Below are 17,151 nucleotides of genomic sequence, written 5' to 3'. Positions count from 1 at the left end.
TTACAGATTTACTTTTTTTGAAGCCATATAAGATGCAAAAACACTGCAAAGATGTTTATAGTGCTCTGAGACAGGATTTTACAACTCTGGAAAATCATGGCAGGAATTATTTTATCTTTAATCGCAACACATTACTATGACCCTTTGTTTCTTTGCTAGAGCCTACTGTGCCCACAGACTGGTCTCATTCTGAATGAATGAATGCGGCCTTAGTCTTTATGAGTTGACTGCTTCCACAGAGTGTTACTCCAACCTTCTGTTATCGTTTTTTCCAACCTGGATGAAGTCCTGCCATCCCCTGCCAAGTCAAGAAGTGGTTTTAAAAAATTTAAGAAGCACCTGAAAGTCATCCTCACATCCAAGCTTTTACCTTTGCTACTGTCAGAGCTGCAGCATTGCTAACCTGCTGGTACCTTTCTACGGAGTCCTCTGTGTCAGAAGCCCTCTAGACAGTCTCCCTTACCATGCTGGGAGCAACCAGTGGGTTGGTTACCCCCATGACAAGCATCATCAAGGAGCCAAAGGTCTGCATGTCGGTTATACTTGGAGGCTGATCTACCAATATATCCACTTGATGGTGATCAGCTTATAGTGCCATTCTTCCCAACAATTAGCAAAATATCCAAGTAATAAAGTTCCAAATTCTCCAGGCTGCCATGTGGTAAAAACATTTTTTTTCTAAAAATATAGAGACTGATGTATGAAAAAAGACAATTTACCACCAATCTACTATCTGTGAATATTAAGCTTGACACACTGTCAGGCTGAAATGAACAATGAGAGGTAGGTCAAAATGAAGAGGAGATAACAAAGAAAAATGTCATAATTTTCACCTTTCAATTGCTATTTATTATATTATTATTATGCTGCTTTTGTAGCCTGAATTGAGACTTTAAACTACAACAGGAGAGGAGAATACACATTCTTATTTAAAGAGTTTTGAGACCCCACCTGCTAGCTCATCTCTAAGTTTTCCACCCCACCTCCAATGGCTCATACACTCTTGACACCCCAAATCTGCTTTCCTTTCACCTCTTGTCTTGACTTAACATGGCAAACAGACATTCTTCAGCGGGAAGGAGGGATAATCTGTTAATCTCTTTGCTGAGGCAAACAGAGGAAGGAAAGGACAGACAGATTGAGCTCCAGAAAGCTGATGAGATGCTCTCTAGTTTTGACCGAAGCAACGAAAAGCTGCAGTGTGGGGAGCTGAGAATGGATCCAAATGGGGCATTTTAATACACCGAGAGACAGAGATATGGAGGAGAGGAGGGAGAGAGATAGACTGAGGAAGAGAGGAGAGATAAATGGTAGTAAAAGAGACAGAGAGAGATGGATGGAGGGAAGGCAGAATAAATGGGAAGGTAGAAGAGGTAGAGAGAGATGGATGGAGGGAAAGAGGGAGCGCAAAGGGTGGGAGAGACAGACTGATAAAGGTAAAGGGAGAGAGAAATCCATCTTGTGGCAAGAATATGCCCCCGGAGGATAAAAGTCCTAGAGTACCATTGGTTTTCTTTGCTTACATGAAGAAGTATTTCTGTAGTTCCAAACGGCTTAGACCCCTATAGGTATTTGAAGGTCAAGGGCCAAAGTTTTGTTGTAATATTTTAAAATGTTGATGTAAAAATGAAAGGGTCATTGGTTTGGTTGCCCTGATGTATTTCTTTGAAATATAATCCCATATTTTTACATGCAAGTCAGATGGACACTGTAAACCACCTATAGCTGTGAATGTTAATAAACGTCTGACCAACCTGTCTAACCTTCTCAGGCTTCTATACAGTATTCTCTGGAGTAGGTAGGACTTAAAAACAACAACAACAAAAAAAACAACAAAAACAAACAAACAAACAAAAACATTAGTGAGGAGGCACCAAGCAGCAAACCAAAAAAGTGTGTAGGGGCCCAACATACATTAATCCTTTTCCCACCATGTACCTTAAAGTAAAGCTGTAACTATACAATATACAAACAACCACTGTCTTAAACATACAAAGAAAAGTTCCGGCCTGTGATTGGAACACTCAATTTCACACCAAGCAAAGTGGGAGCTCACAGGTGGGAAGCATCGACTGATTGCACCTGGAGAGAGATTAGCAGGCGAGATGCTGCTTTCACACAATGTCAGCAGAATGAGAATAGAACGGGAAAACCCACCGTCATTCCAATTATGTAGTATTCAGGCATTATTCCAATATAGGTAACACAACTGTTGTCATACCAAATAAATTAGGTTATTTTGTTGTCTTACATATTTGTAGCAGATCAACAATGGACCACTCAAACCCTCTAGGCTTGCTGTAGATGGTCCGATGCCTTAGTGGATTTAAGGAGCCACAGTTTAACTTTTTGCCTTGGGGGGTCTTAACGGGCCCTTGTAACATTTTAAACACACTTGCGGTGTGGTTCTAAGTCTGGTGATGTCGGTTTGCTGGTCCACCACCTCTTCAGTCAAGACTAAAATATCTCAACAACCACTGGATGGATTGCCATTCACGATCCTCAGAGGATGAAGCCTAATGACTTTGTTAACCCCCTTTCCTCTACTGCCACCAACAGATGGACATTTGGATGAATTAAAATGCAATTTGGTGCAGACAAACATGGTCTTTGTGAGCTTAGTGATCCCCTAATGTTTCATCTAGTGCCATCATCATGTCAAAATTGTAATTTGTCCAATACTTTCAATAGTTTGGTTTTCTTTATAATGGGTATTTCAGTTTCACAAAGCTGCTAGTGTGGCTGTGGACTCTTAGTCTTGTTCCCTCATAGCAGGTTAATCTGGCCATTATTAGATGCAGGATTTGTGTCAAAACTCCACAGAAAGCCTTAGATGAAATGCAGTCAATTGGGGCAAAACCTGGTGGCTGACACAATTGGGGCTCCACAAGGTTTTTTCAATTAGGCAACCCTGTTAACCGGTGATTCTTTGAACAGGAGGGCTTGATGACAGACCCAGTGTCCTGGAACTGACACCTCTGTCTCTGAGGTGTGATCACTTCTTAGCTCTGCCTCTACCTTACCTCTCCTTCACCAGGAAATATGTCTATGCTTGTTGGTCTGGCAGATGAAACACCACATCTGGTGTGATTTTTTTTTGTCAGAGTGGAAATATATCGAACTTTTGAGGCACCACAGCACAGATCACATAGATAGATAGAGTCTTTATTGTCCTTCAAGGAAATTTGTTGCCACAGTCTGTGCAGAGCCTCACATAAATGCATAGATACATAAATACAGCATACATCCACAACATATCTACATTAAAAGGATCCATACAGGATACATCCACATTCATACACACATACCTGTATACATAGTATATATACATGTCAGTTACCGGGGTATTTTGTTTAGTGATGCTATGGCAGAGGGGACAAAACTCCTGCCATAATATGCCCGTTTCCAGGCCAGGGACCTGTATCTACAACGAGATGGAAGCAATGTAAAGAATAGGTAGAGGGGGTGCCTAGGGTCATGTGCTATGGTGCGTGCTCTGTGTGTAATGGCTTTGCTGTTGAGGTCTGAGAGGTTAATGATTGAATGGATAACATAGAGGGAGGAGAGCTGGGATGGTGTAGGAGGAATGGATTGAAGGTCTGGAGGAACGGATGAAGGGATGGGAGTGAGGGTTGAGGGATAGTGGGATGAGGGTTGAGGGATGAATGTCAAGGGATGAAAGGATGAGGAATAAAGGGTGAAGGGGAAGACAGGAGGTGAACCAGGGGAGTTGAGACTGAGTGGGGGAGCCATCTCTTCAGGCAATCAGCTTAGATCGAGCCACCAAAAAGCCGAAAGATGCATGTGAACGTTTCTAATGTTATTTAGGTTGTGGCAGATAAGGGTGAGGTATGCTTGAGAAGACCAGCAGCCAAGCTAAAAGCAGTGGAAGTGGCTCCCATGCAGAAGGAATGCCCAGTGTATAGCAAAGAATTGGTGAAAGTGGTGGTGAAACAAGAAATGTGGCCAAATGTGGTCTCTGAGATGAACGGGGGGTTTGGGGGGAAGCTTGACTGGCTAGCCTTGAGTTTATGTATTCACGTATAGGTTTGTATGGAATTAGACATGGGTCTAGTCAAAAGAGGTAGATGGGTTGAGGTAGACCGGATTGGTTAGTTTGCTGCATTTGAGGAGGCAGATGAATGTGTCAGAAGAATGGATGTCAGACAGTGTTGCGTGTCGAGGAACCTTGGGACGACCATGTATGAAAAAATGGATGATCTGGCAGTCTGGTGTGGTTCTTCAGAGCTAATTTAAGGGCGCTTATATTAATTGGTGCTTTGGGATATGGTGACATCATAAACCATGCTGGGTGGGGTTGTGAGGGTGACTGAGCCTGACATGGGCACAGCCACAGGAGTAATACAGTTAAATAGTTAGTGATAGGTATGATGTGCCTAGATGGAGTGCAATGGTTAAGAATCTCTCTATGTAAAGCAAGGAATCTCTGTCTGTATTTCTGTATGTCTGTATGTTTGTACCTTGCATATCTCAAAAGCCATACATCCGATCTACTTCATAACAGGCGGATGTATTGCTGGCTGACTCAAGGAAGTGCAGCAGTGAGTGTGTTTGGATGATCTATTCTTAAGAAATATATAAAAATACCTCATAGACAACGTTGATTCCTCTCTGCATGTGGAGTCAACCAGCAGAAATACGGACAGCACCACCCTGCCATTGCAACCCGCATTGTGGTTGGAAGTGGGATTACATCTGTAGTGTTAATGACACTCAAACTCTACTACTGAACTGTGTACTGTGAATAAAACTCAGCATTTACATTCAAGACTTAGTGCAGGATGTCTCAGATATGTTCAGAAATATGTAAAAATACCTCATAAACAACATTACTTCTGTTTCTTCTTCTGCACGTGGAGTCAACAAGCGGAAATACAGACAGCATCACTTTGCCATTGCAACTCACATTGTAATTGGAGGGAGGATTACATCTGTAGTAATAATGACTTGGAAAAAGTTTGAGAAACTTAAGCTCTGCTATTGAACTGTATACTGTGAATGAAACTTGGTGTATACGTACAAGACTTACTACAAGATGTCTCAGACACATTTTGAATGGACACTGCAGTTCATGTAACTAAAAAGCAAGGAATCTCTGTCTGTTTGTCTGTCTGTCTGTGTGTCCTGTCCATGTCTCATGAACCATTCATCCGATCCTGACATTCTGTGGGTGTATTGCTGGGAACCCAGGGACATACAGTGTTGTATATGGGGCTCTTGATATACTCTTTGTGCGGAAATAGGATGTTTACAAGGTGTGGTCTTTCTTCCTGAATTAAGTTTTAAAACTTAATTTATTGTCAAGGGTGAGTCCAAGATATTTGAAGCACTACACCATCTCAACAGTTTCCTTATTGATGCAGGTGGGGTTGTGGGTGGAGTTGCGGGCTGTGCTGTGTGTGCTAGAAGTGTTAATGAACAGTTCTTTTGTCTTTTTGTTACATTCAGTTGCAGGTAATTGTTAATGCACCATTGTGTGAAGTGGGGGATGGAGTCTTGATAGAGCTGGAGCCTTGCCTGGTTTGCACCAGCTCAGCTGCCAGCACACGTCCTCCACTGTGAAAGGAGCAGGGTGTGCTGGCTCCAGGATGGGTAGGGTTCCTAGTAGTGCCTCACATTCCTCTGAGCAGTTGATGGTGTCAAACCATGTATAGGAGGTGTTCCGGTCTTCAGCAAATGAGGCAGGGTCAGTTATAGCAGATAATTTGATCGGGTGAGCTGTAGTAACTACAGAGGTCTAAATTTGATTTATCTCCCTTATTATTTGTGTTAGTAATGGAACCTTTAGCAGAGACAATTATATCTAGTACCTCAGTTAATGGTATTCAAACCAGGAAAAAAATACATAAGATTCCTCTGTACGCTGATGATATTCTTTTATTTCTGAGTAATCCCATGTCCTCAGTTCCAGCTATTATCAAGATAATTAATGAGTTTTTTTTTTTTTTTTTTCTGGATATAAGATTAATTATGGGGAATCCTTGACATTACCACTTAGAAATTTAAGATGTTCTGATTTATTGGGACTTATTCCTTTTCAGTTGTCTCCTAATGAGTCCAAGTATCTAGGCATTTATGTTCCTTTTATTTTGGACGATATGATAAAAATTAATTTAGACCCAGTGGTGAATGAAATTAGAAAGATGGTGCCCTTTATCAATATCACTACTTGGATGGGTTGCCATTATAAATATGAATGTTTTATTGAAGCTATAATATACAATGCAGATGTTGTCTAATTATATCCCACTTCCCACAAGTTTTTTAAATCACTACACAGTATGATTTGTAGACCCAGACTTTAGTTGGAGAATTGCAGTTACCTGTTGACAAAGGCGGATTAGCACTTCCTAATATCATGTACTATCACTGGGCTTCCCATATTAGATACATCACAGAATGGATAAAAAAATGATCTTAATTCCACATTTCTTGATTTGGAAACTACTGGGTGTGAGCCTGTTATTTCGTACATGCCAATTATAAATCTTGCAAGGAAAACTTTATTGTTAGAAATACTTTCAGAACCTGGAATCAAGTTTGCAAGCACTTTGGGATAATGAATCAATACTCTGTTTTGGCACCCATTGTATGTAATCCTGATTTTGTACAATCTTGTTCAGATGTGGGTTTCAAAACATGGAAGGATTCTGGTATTTCTAAAATTCAAGATCTCATTTTAGAAGGAACTCTTGAAACCTCAGGGATGAATTCAACCTTCCTCAAGAACAAATTTTTTGTTATTTACAACTTAGGAGTTACAGCCAATCCATACCAATATATAAAAGTGGTATGAACATGGATAATTTGGAAAAAGATACTATTGAAAGCTTCTTCTTTAGAGAAGACAGTTATGAGTTATATTTATGATCAAATGTTTGTTAACAACAGTAAAACATCCTGGGAGGAAGATTTTTGGTCCCCTTGTCATTTTATTGATGCATCACAAGAAACGTGTGAGAAGTTTTTAAAATTTTTTAGTGATAAAGTCAGGGAAATAAGGCAACAAATCCCACCCCAGCCCATGTTTTACATACCAGCAGGGACATTAATTATTATTTTAGTCATTTTAATCCTATATCACTGTCATTTTTATCTGATATCATAGCCCATATGAAGCCCACCACAAGCAGTCTTGATGCTATCCCCACAAAATTCCTCAAAGAAGTTATTAACACAGTTGGCCCCAGTATTTTATCGATTATCAACAGTTCCCTCAAAAATTGATTTTTTCCTTCTATTTTTAAACATGCTATTGTGCACCCTCTTTAAAAGAAACCTGACCACGATCCTTCTGTTTTTAATAATTTTAGACCGATTTCTAAACTTCCCTTTTCAAGTTTTAGAAAAGGTTGTTTCAACCCAACTTTTAGCTTTTATGTGTCAAAATAATATCTTTGAGAAATTTCAGTCTGGTTTTAGAGCTTTACATAACACAGAAACTGCCCTCCTCAAGGTAACTTATGACCCCCCTGATAGGGGGGAGAGCGCAATTTTAATTCTTTTAGATTTAAGTGCAGCTTTTGACACAGTAGACCACACTATTTTAATTGAATGTCTTAAAACCTGGATGGGCATCAAGGACACTGCATTTGATTGGTTTTACTCTTACCTTTTAGAATGAATCCTCTCGGTCACCATTGGTAATTTCACTTCTTCCACAGCCCACATTACCAGTGGTGTACTGCAAGGTTCGATTTTAGGTCCAATTTTATTTTCTATCATTATGCTTCCACTTTGCCAAATCATTCAACAACACAACATTTCTTTTCATTGCTACGCAGATGACACACAGATATACCTTCCCCTGAGACCCGGTGACCCAAGAAGCCTAGCTGTAGATTGTCTCAGCGATGTCAACTGTTGGATGGCACAAAATTTTCTTCAACTCAACAATTCAAAAACAGAAGTCATACTGTTCAGTCCCCCTAATCCAAATAACCCCATCAGTCTCGGTCCCCTATCCACCTACATGAAGCCCACCGCCAGAAATCTCGGAGTACTGTTTGATTCAAGTCTAAGTTTCAAACCACACATTAACAAAGTTGTCCAGTCCTGCTTCCTCCAAATCAGAACCATTTCCAGAATTAAGCCAATGCTCCACCATTCTGACCTTGAAAAAATCATCCACGTTTTCATTTTCTTTAGACTAGATTACTGCAACTCCCTCCTTTCCGGTATAACACAAAAATCCCTGTTCCACCTCCAACTAGTTAAGAACGCAGCAGCTAGGCTTCTTACTGGTTTTAACAGACAACATCACATCACCCTGATTCTGGCTTCTCTCCATTGGCTCCCTGTTCGTTTTAGAATTGATTTTAAGATTTTACTGATCACTTTTAAAGCACATCTGGGTCTGGCTTCAAGCTACATAACAGATATGCTGACCCTGTACGAGCCATCCCGCAGCCTTAGATCCTCAGGTGGGGCCCTTCTGGCTGTTCCAAAGTCGAGGCTTAAATCTAAAGGTGACCGTGCTTTTTCCATCAGGGCCCCTCAATTTTGGAACGGCCAGCCTGAGGAGATTAGGCTCGCAGAATCAGTAAATTCTTTTAAATCACTTCTTAAAACCCATTTTTACAGACTTGCTTTTCTGTAATGTTGTCTTTAGATCATCTTTATTTTAAACTTTTTTTTTTTTTTTTTAACTTTTCATCTTTCTTTTAAACTTTTTATCATCTCTTTATTGTCTTTCTTTGCCTTTGGCCGCCATCTTTTTAAGGTCAGATTTGTTATTGTCTTCTGTTTCATGTCTTTGCTTTGCATTGTACTGCTTTTGCTTTGCCTGTCAAAGCACTTGTAAACTTTGTTTTTAAAAGACGCTATATAAGTAAAGTTGTTATTATTATTATTATCTTGATGATGTGATGTGGCGAAACGAGTCAATGAACGCAAATAAAATGACATGCTCTGACAAAACCCAATATAAGATAATCCACAGACTACATGTAACCCCAGCTATTAGTTGTAAATATGATCCTAAGTGCTCTCCATTATGTTTGAAATGTAAAAATAGCTGTGATGCATGTAGTCATCTTAAAATTGCAATTTTTTGGCTCTAGTCCAAACCGAGATTAAGAAAATATTTGGGATAGATATCCCTCTAAATCCACATCACTTTATATTGGGGTTAGTACAAGAACATTCTTAGAATTATTTTGTACTCATTATATTACAAAAATGGCTGGACGAAGAGCCCTCTAATATCCTAATGTGGTATGAAAAACTTATGTCCATTTTGCCATTGGAAAGACTATCATATGTGTTAAGAGGCACTCTTGAGGAGTTTGTAAGGGACTGATCACAAATAGCAATATACCTGAAAGAGGAATGGTCAAGAGTAATAAGCGTACGGGTAACAAATATTACAGTTTGAGTTCATACAAACTACATTTTGTAAATTCAGCAGGTTGTGAATACTGCTGATTTTGGTTTGTTTATTTGTGTTTTCCTTTCTGTATTTGTGTTTGCTCTTGTGTTGTGTTTTTTGGTATGTCTTGTCTTAGTTGTAGGTCTTCGTATTGTATCATGTTGTTATTGTTGAAAATTAAAAAAAATATTGAGTACAATCAAATAAAGTTGATCAGCCACAGCATGAAGTTATGGGAAAGAGTAGTGGATGATTAAGGTTAAGAGGAGAGGGGATGATTAGTGTACAGCAGTATGGTTTCATGCCAAGAAAGAGCACTACAGACGCAATGTTTGTTTTGAGAATGTTGATGGAGAAGTGTAGAGAAAGTCAGAAGCAGTTGCATTGTGTCTTTGTGGATCTAGAGAAAGCATATGACAGGATACTGACAGAGGAGGTGTGGTATTGTATGAGGAAGTCAGGAGTGGCAGAGAAGTATGTAAGAGTGGTGCAGAATATGTATGAGGGTAGTGTGACAGCAGTGAGGTGTGCAGTTGGAGTGACGGATGGGTTCAAGGTGGAGGTGGGGTTACATCAAGGACTTGCTCTGAGCCCTTTCTTGTTTGCAATGGTGATAGACAGGTTGACAGATGAGATCACGCAGGAGTCTCCATGGACCATGATGTTTGCGGATGACATAGTGATCTGTAGTGAGAGTTGGGAGCAGGTTGAGGAGAGCCTGGTGGAGGTATGCACTGGAGGAATGAAAGTCAGTAGGAGCAAGGCGGAAGATGTGCGTGAATGGGAGAGAGTACAGTTGAATGGTGAAGATGCAATGAGTAGAGGTGGCAAAGGTGGATGAGTTTGAAAACTTGGGGTCAACTGTTCAAAGTAACAGAGTGCAGAAGAGATGTGAAGAAAAGAGTGCAGGCAGAGTGGAGTGGGTGGAGAAGAGTGTCAGGAGTGATGTGCAACAGAAGGGTTCCAGCAAGTGTGAAAGGGAAGGTTTACAAGAGGATAGTGTGACTAGTTGTATTGTATGGTTTGGAGGTGGTAGCACTGATGAAAAGACAGGAGGTGGAGTTGGAGGTGGCAGAGTTGAAGATGCTAAAAACTTTTGTTGGGAGTGATGAGGATGGACAGGATTAGGAATGAGTATATTAGAGGGACAGCCCAGGTTGGACAGTTTGGAAACAAAGCAAGAGGGGCGAGAGTGAGAGGGTTTGGACGTGCAGAGGAGAGATGCTGGTTATATTGGGAGAAAGATGCTAAAGATGGAGCTTCCAGGCAAGAGGAAAAGAGGAAGGCCAAAGAGAAGGTTTATGGATATGGTGAGGAAAGACATGCAGGTGGTGACAGAGGAAGATGCAGAGGACAGGAAGAGATAGAAACAGATGACCCACTGTGGCAACCCCTAACAGGAGCAGCCGAAAGAAGAAGTTTAGTGTTCACGGTGCTGGATTTCTTTACTTGACGGCTTATGATTTTTAGTCAAACCCAGTCTTGCTGTGGAAAAGACTTTCTGTTTTTCCCTTAAACTCTAATTATTATGGTGGGTGATCCAGGGTTTGGAGTTTGGATGTTTCTTGAAGATCTTAACTGGTATGGTCTTGGCAATGCAGAGCTTAATGTAGTCAGTAATAACAGAGACCCTCTCATCTAAGTTGCCATCAAAAATGTCCCAGGCAAATTAACCCTGTAGTTGTATAGTGGCATCTTCTGACCACTGGCTGACGCTGTAAGTCTGGGGCTTGTGACATTTCAGTACCTGTCTGTAATGTGAAAGTAGGAAGATAATATTGTGATCTGCGAAGCCGAGCAGCAGATGAGCATGGGAGATATACACATCAGTACTAGTCACATAACAATGTGTCCCCTTCTTGTTGGAATGTCCACATATAGTTGAAATGAAGGCAGAACACTATGAGTCTGCAGCTGTTAAAGTCACAAACAATAAACACTGGAGCCTTGGAATATTTACCCTGCATATTGTCAGCACTTTTAGCAACTAGCTGGGCTGCAGCCTTGATGTTAATGCTAGTTGGGATATAAACACAGCTGCTGACAACAGTGTGGAATTCCCTTGGGAGATGAAAGAGGTGGAGGGATAGGGTCTGCATCTCTAGGTTTGGAGTGCAGACCTTGCTGTGGATCTTGATGTCGTTACACCACCTGTTGTTGATATAAATGCAGACCCCTCTGCCTCTCTCTTTGCCCGACTCACTCATTAGGTCTGCCCTGAAGATGGTGAAATCATTGAGATGTACCTCAGCATCTGGGACAGCCTTGTCAAGCCAAGTTTCAGTCAAGGCGATAATGCAGGCTGCCTTGAAGGTTCTCCCCACCAGACATTTTGCATGAAGTATCCACTTTGTCCTGGAGAGACCGTACATTTGACGTGATGATGCAAGGGAGAGGGGGTTTTGAATATGGGTGCAATGGATCACAAAACTCACCGGTCAGATCGTATCACGGATTTGAGTCACGAATCGGATCGTTTTTCGGATCAGCGGAAAAAAAAAGAAGGGGGGGAGACAAAACTTTGTATTCCATATATTCCGTAAAACACTTACAGCATGGAACTTTTGCCCATGGTCTTAAATGAAAACAACATTCAAGATGTCCAATGTTTAAATAAAATCTTAAAATATAAAAAATATTCAAAGCTCAACTGTTAAATTAAATTGCAATATGAAGCATGATGCCTTCTCCCTTTAAACATCATAGCGAATGAAACAACAGCCCGTGTCCACATCATCAAATCTTCATAACTTACAAACATGAACACACGTCTTGTCCTGCAGCTTACTCTGTTGAACGAGCCACCAAACAAACATCCACTGGTGAAACGTGCACCGCTAATGTAGGTTAGCATCTGCGGAGCTAATTAGCTGCTAAGCTGCAGCACATTAAACAGTCTGTAAACATAGCTGCAGATGTCACTACGGACCCATTAGATGCTGGTTTGGTCGTTGCTCTTCAAAATCCCTGTTAGCAACAGGCTGTCTGTCTATGACTTGTACTTACAGCAGTTTACTTTATTTTAAATGAGATATTAATTTTTGCGATTAATCCGCAGTTCACATGCGTGCCAAACCATGGGGGGCAATCCATATGGATCACGGATCAACTATGATCGGTTGCACCCCTGGTTTTGAAGGGTTGCTTTCTCAACCTGGTGCGCACTCCTCCTAGCTTCCCTCTTTTCCTCGGTCGGAATTCTGCCAGGACGTCAATGGATGGTTTGATACTGCAGAGCATGGAAGACCGGCATTGTAACAGATCTTCCCAGGTGTGTTGTTCATTGTTGCCATGAAACTCAGACTGTAATGCGCAACTATCACTGGTGATGATCATTAGGCTAATGAATACTATCTAGTTTGCTTTGTGCAGTTCAGTCTAAGTGACAGACAATGCGTAACAAACTAGACGTTAACTAGACAATACTAGACGAATCAACACAGTAGTGGACACAGAAAGTTAACGTAGAGGCAGACAGGTGTACAAACAGTGTCGTCACAGCAGAGCATGCGCAGTAGAGTTCAACTCTTCATCAGCAAACTGCAACAGTTGACAAATTCCAGCCAGTGGAGTCCCAGCCACCAAAGCTTTACACCCCCCTACTCTGTGACAAGACTGGTCTCTCTGCTGCTCCATCTCCCCATCTCAGAAACAAAGCTACTGCAGTGTCTTCCTTCTGTTGGGCTGTTCTCTGTGAACAGCCCCGTAGGATTTTTATAAACTGCTGCTATTGAAAAGAATTACAATGCTCAATGTGAATCTGTAATGTCAAAACCTTTTATTTCTCTCTTTTAGTTGCTCCTTTTATCTCTTTCCCTCCTCTCTCTGTCTCTTTCTACATATAAACACACAGAGATGACACAGAGTGATATGACATTACACATGCACACTGCACACATATCATCATACAGTACAGAAAAGAGCCAACACAAACACCCCCACAACATACAGCGGATACACAATAGGCTGCTCTTCAGTACAGGCACTATTTGTCACTTCCTATTTCACCGCTGCTCGGTTTAATCTTGGCCTAAGGTGCCGAATGTATTAAATTCACTAGAATTTACTCTCACATGCTTTGCTGTTTTTCTCCAACACAAAAGCAGAAGGGCAATTTTCATATGTGTAGGCTGTGTAGGCGAGCCTCTCTACATGTACTTCACACTGTGGAAAAACAAGCAGAGCTCCGTGAAAGTCAGTGTACTTTCCAGACTCACATTGCTATAAATTGCATTTTTTTTAAGTGGTTGCTGAAAATGTACACCTTAAGATGAGAATCAGTACGTTTATATGTGTACTTTTCTAGGCACAGCTCACATTTTTTTGAAAATCAGGATAAAGTAAAATTAAGTCAAAACATCTTGTGTTGCAAGCAGTATACTACAACTAGAAAACCACCTAAACAACATTTCTGAAACCTAATGTCTTCTGCTTGGAAGATAGAACCAAACTTAAAATATATTCAATATGTTTCTCACAAAATAAATACTCGATACATTTGACAAATAGAAACATTTGTTTAATGCTTGTTTCACTGGATAGTTTGTATTTTGAAATTAAATTTAACTCAGCCTTTATGTCAATGTATTTTGGCATTAAGTCAGACACAACATGCTATTATGAGTGTATGAGTGACAGCTAGAGAAGGTAATAAACATAATTGTGCTCTATCTGGTGCTCTCAACACCAGGGGGTTTAAGGTGATGGAGAGTGCTGTCAGAGTGTTAGTTACCACCTTGGCTTTCAGCACACAGCCTCACACTTCGAGAGCACTATCAGCTCATTATCCTCCCATATGCATGTACACACACACACTACACCTTCCACGATGGAGGCAGTATACTGATAGTGTTGTACAGAGAACTAATGAGAACATTCTTCAAGTCCATAACCTTTACCTGAGAAACTGTGCACATTTGTGTGTGTGTGTATATCTGCTCACATGCACATTCGTACGCAAGTGTGTGTCTCTTACCAGTGCCCGATATCTTGACAGGTGGAGAATAGGTTGTCATTCAAAAAGAAAAATAACAATAGGTGTTTACGGTTCGAAAGCAAATTGAATCTGTAGTAGAATGTTTAAAAAAAGAAAGAGAGAGCTTTTTTTTCCCCATGTATTGGGTCTGCTATGTGATGAATACTGTTACCACCTGACCCAGTAGAACTTTTTCAATATAGTAATTAATGTCAGAATAAAATTGGCTGGTTGACATACTACTATCTGGAATAAACAGGTATTTCAACAACAAAATTCAAAATTCTTCTCCTCTGCACACATCTATATATTTTTTACTAACTTTTGATTCAACCTTTTATCATTTTTTCTTTATATCTTGAATCAATCAAGCACAAAGCTGATGCTGAGTTGTTTTGTGCTCTCAAAATGATTTGAGACCATCAGATGCCAGAAGCACTTCACCCTTCTTATTTTGTTTACTGTAGTTAAATGACAATTTTGTTGGACTCACACAGTTTATACATTAAGTGAAAATATTGCAGTTCTCTCTCATGCCTACAAAACTCCTGCTAAGGGGGCAGACATTATTAATTGCAAGAGGTTGCTTGTCAGGAAAACATAATCATACATGTAAGTAGTTTTAAGAAAGTCGCTTTTCTTATCTTCTTGAGGAGAATCTTAATGAATCATAATGAACATCTTCTCTCAGTAGCAAAGGTGTAAGTAGCATTATGTTATATGACCACAGAAAGTCTTGGGGCCCTTTTTTCATGGAGGCACTCCGATTGTTGGGTATTTTCCTGACTTTAAAACTCACTTTGTCAGTCTGTGTGGTATTCTCTGTGCATGTGGTGTACAGGTGGGAGGAGAGGCACAAACAGGTGGGAGTTTCATTCAAATGAAGCAGTGCAAACAAGTATTTTGGTTGAAACTTAGTCCTAGACATTGCACTGAAAATAGATGTCTCAGAGCCATGTCTGTTTCTGGCTTAGAATCAATCTGCTGCTGCTTTGGTGATTTTATCAACAAAGAGCAAACTAAATACTCATTGCAAACATGCTGCAGTAAAGGATTAATGCTTGACATATAAATAAGTTACTTCAATTAAATACTCTTTTTGTATTTTTTATTTATTTGCACAGTAAAAACAAAGCAGCATAAAACAACACAACAAAAGAGAAGAAACCCTTTAGAAAATCCTTAGGGACTTATGAATTGACAGAGCCCAGTACGGAATATTGGGAGGTGTAAACATTTGGCATGTCTTGTATTATAGTTGTGTACATCACCGTTAGGCTGGAAAAATGCTTTACAAGGGAAGGGAAGCGAAGCAGGCTGATGCAAAATTTAAAAATGAAAAAGCAAGTTTGGCATTTGTTTATGTTAAAAATTGTTAGGATCTTGAGCTGATTGAAGAGAGGGGCTGAGTGATCAGCCCTACTGCTAAATGTAGCAATTCTGCAAAACTTTTCCTGTAAAATATAAAACTTACGAAGGTAGGTGGGATAAGTAGATCCCCAAATAATATTGCAATATATGAGATATGGATAAATTAGGCTGTAGTGAAGAGTTAATAAACACTTCTGATGGACTAAACTTTGAAATTTGCCAATGATGCCAATAGATTTGGACACTTTATTGCAAACAAGATGAATATGACTCTTCCAGCTTAGAGTTTCATCAATCAGGAGTCCAAGGAAACTTGTGGATGATGCCTGGGTAATTGGGTTATTTCCAATGGAGAAGCAAGAATTAGATTTACAATATTTTTTTTATTTTTTGATGTAAATATGATAAAATTGGATTTTTTTGACATTGATAGATAATTTGTTTATTTTGAACCATTTGGAAATATTTTCTAAATCAGAATTAGCTTTGGCCATAAGTACGGAGAAATTAGTGTGTGAGAAAAATAAATCAGTATCATTGGCAAAAGTATTGGGAACAAGGAAGACGATGCTACAGCCAGGTCATTAATATAAATAAAGAATAGGAGTGGTCCTAGAATAGATCCCTGTGGGACCCTGCATGTTAAAATGGCACTATCCAAAGACCATCCATTCATGATAACAAACTGTTGTCGATTATGAATATAATTGTAAAACCATTTATAACTGATTCCAGTAAAACCATACTGTAACAGTTTTTGGAGTAAGACGTCATGATTAACAGCATCAAAAGCTTTAGATAAATCAAGAAATATTCCTTCCTCCTAAGCATATTCATTGTTATTCAAAGCAGTATGAATTTTGTCAACCAGTTGAAGCACAGCCACTTCTGTAGAATAATTTTTTCCTAAATCCATATTGGTGTTCATACAGGATGTTTCAGTCCTGCAGATGTTTCATCACTCTGTCACACTTCTCCAAAATCTTTGAAAAGCATGGAAGGACAGAAATAGGCCGGTAATTGTTAAAAGAACTTCGGTCTCCAGATTTAAACACAGGAACTAATTTAGCAATTTTAAGGTCATTAGGTATTATTCCAGTTTCTAGAGATTTGGTATATATGTTAATGGCTTGATAATCGAGGAGCTTTGCCATCAAAAATATCACAGTGAAGGTATTTCAAGGAACAGCGATTCAACGTCATTACACTCAGAACTGAGAGTGAGATCATCTCTATGCTTATATTGAAATTCATTATGTAAATATATAGATACACCACCACCAGTTCTTGCCATCCTACAATGATGCAAAACATGATAATTTGGGATGCCACAGTGAGATGTTGACTCATCAGACAACCAAGTTTCTGAAAGTGCTATAACTGAGAATTCATAATTTAATGAAGATAAAAAGTG

The sequence above is a fragment of the Thunnus thynnus genome, chromosome 1 (assembly GCF_963924715.1).
Source record: "Thunnus thynnus chromosome 1, fThuThy2.1, whole genome shotgun sequence".
NCBI lineage: Eukaryota > Metazoa > Chordata > Actinopteri > Scombriformes > Scombridae > Thunnus > Thunnus thynnus.
This window is presented reverse-complemented; position numbering follows the sequence as displayed.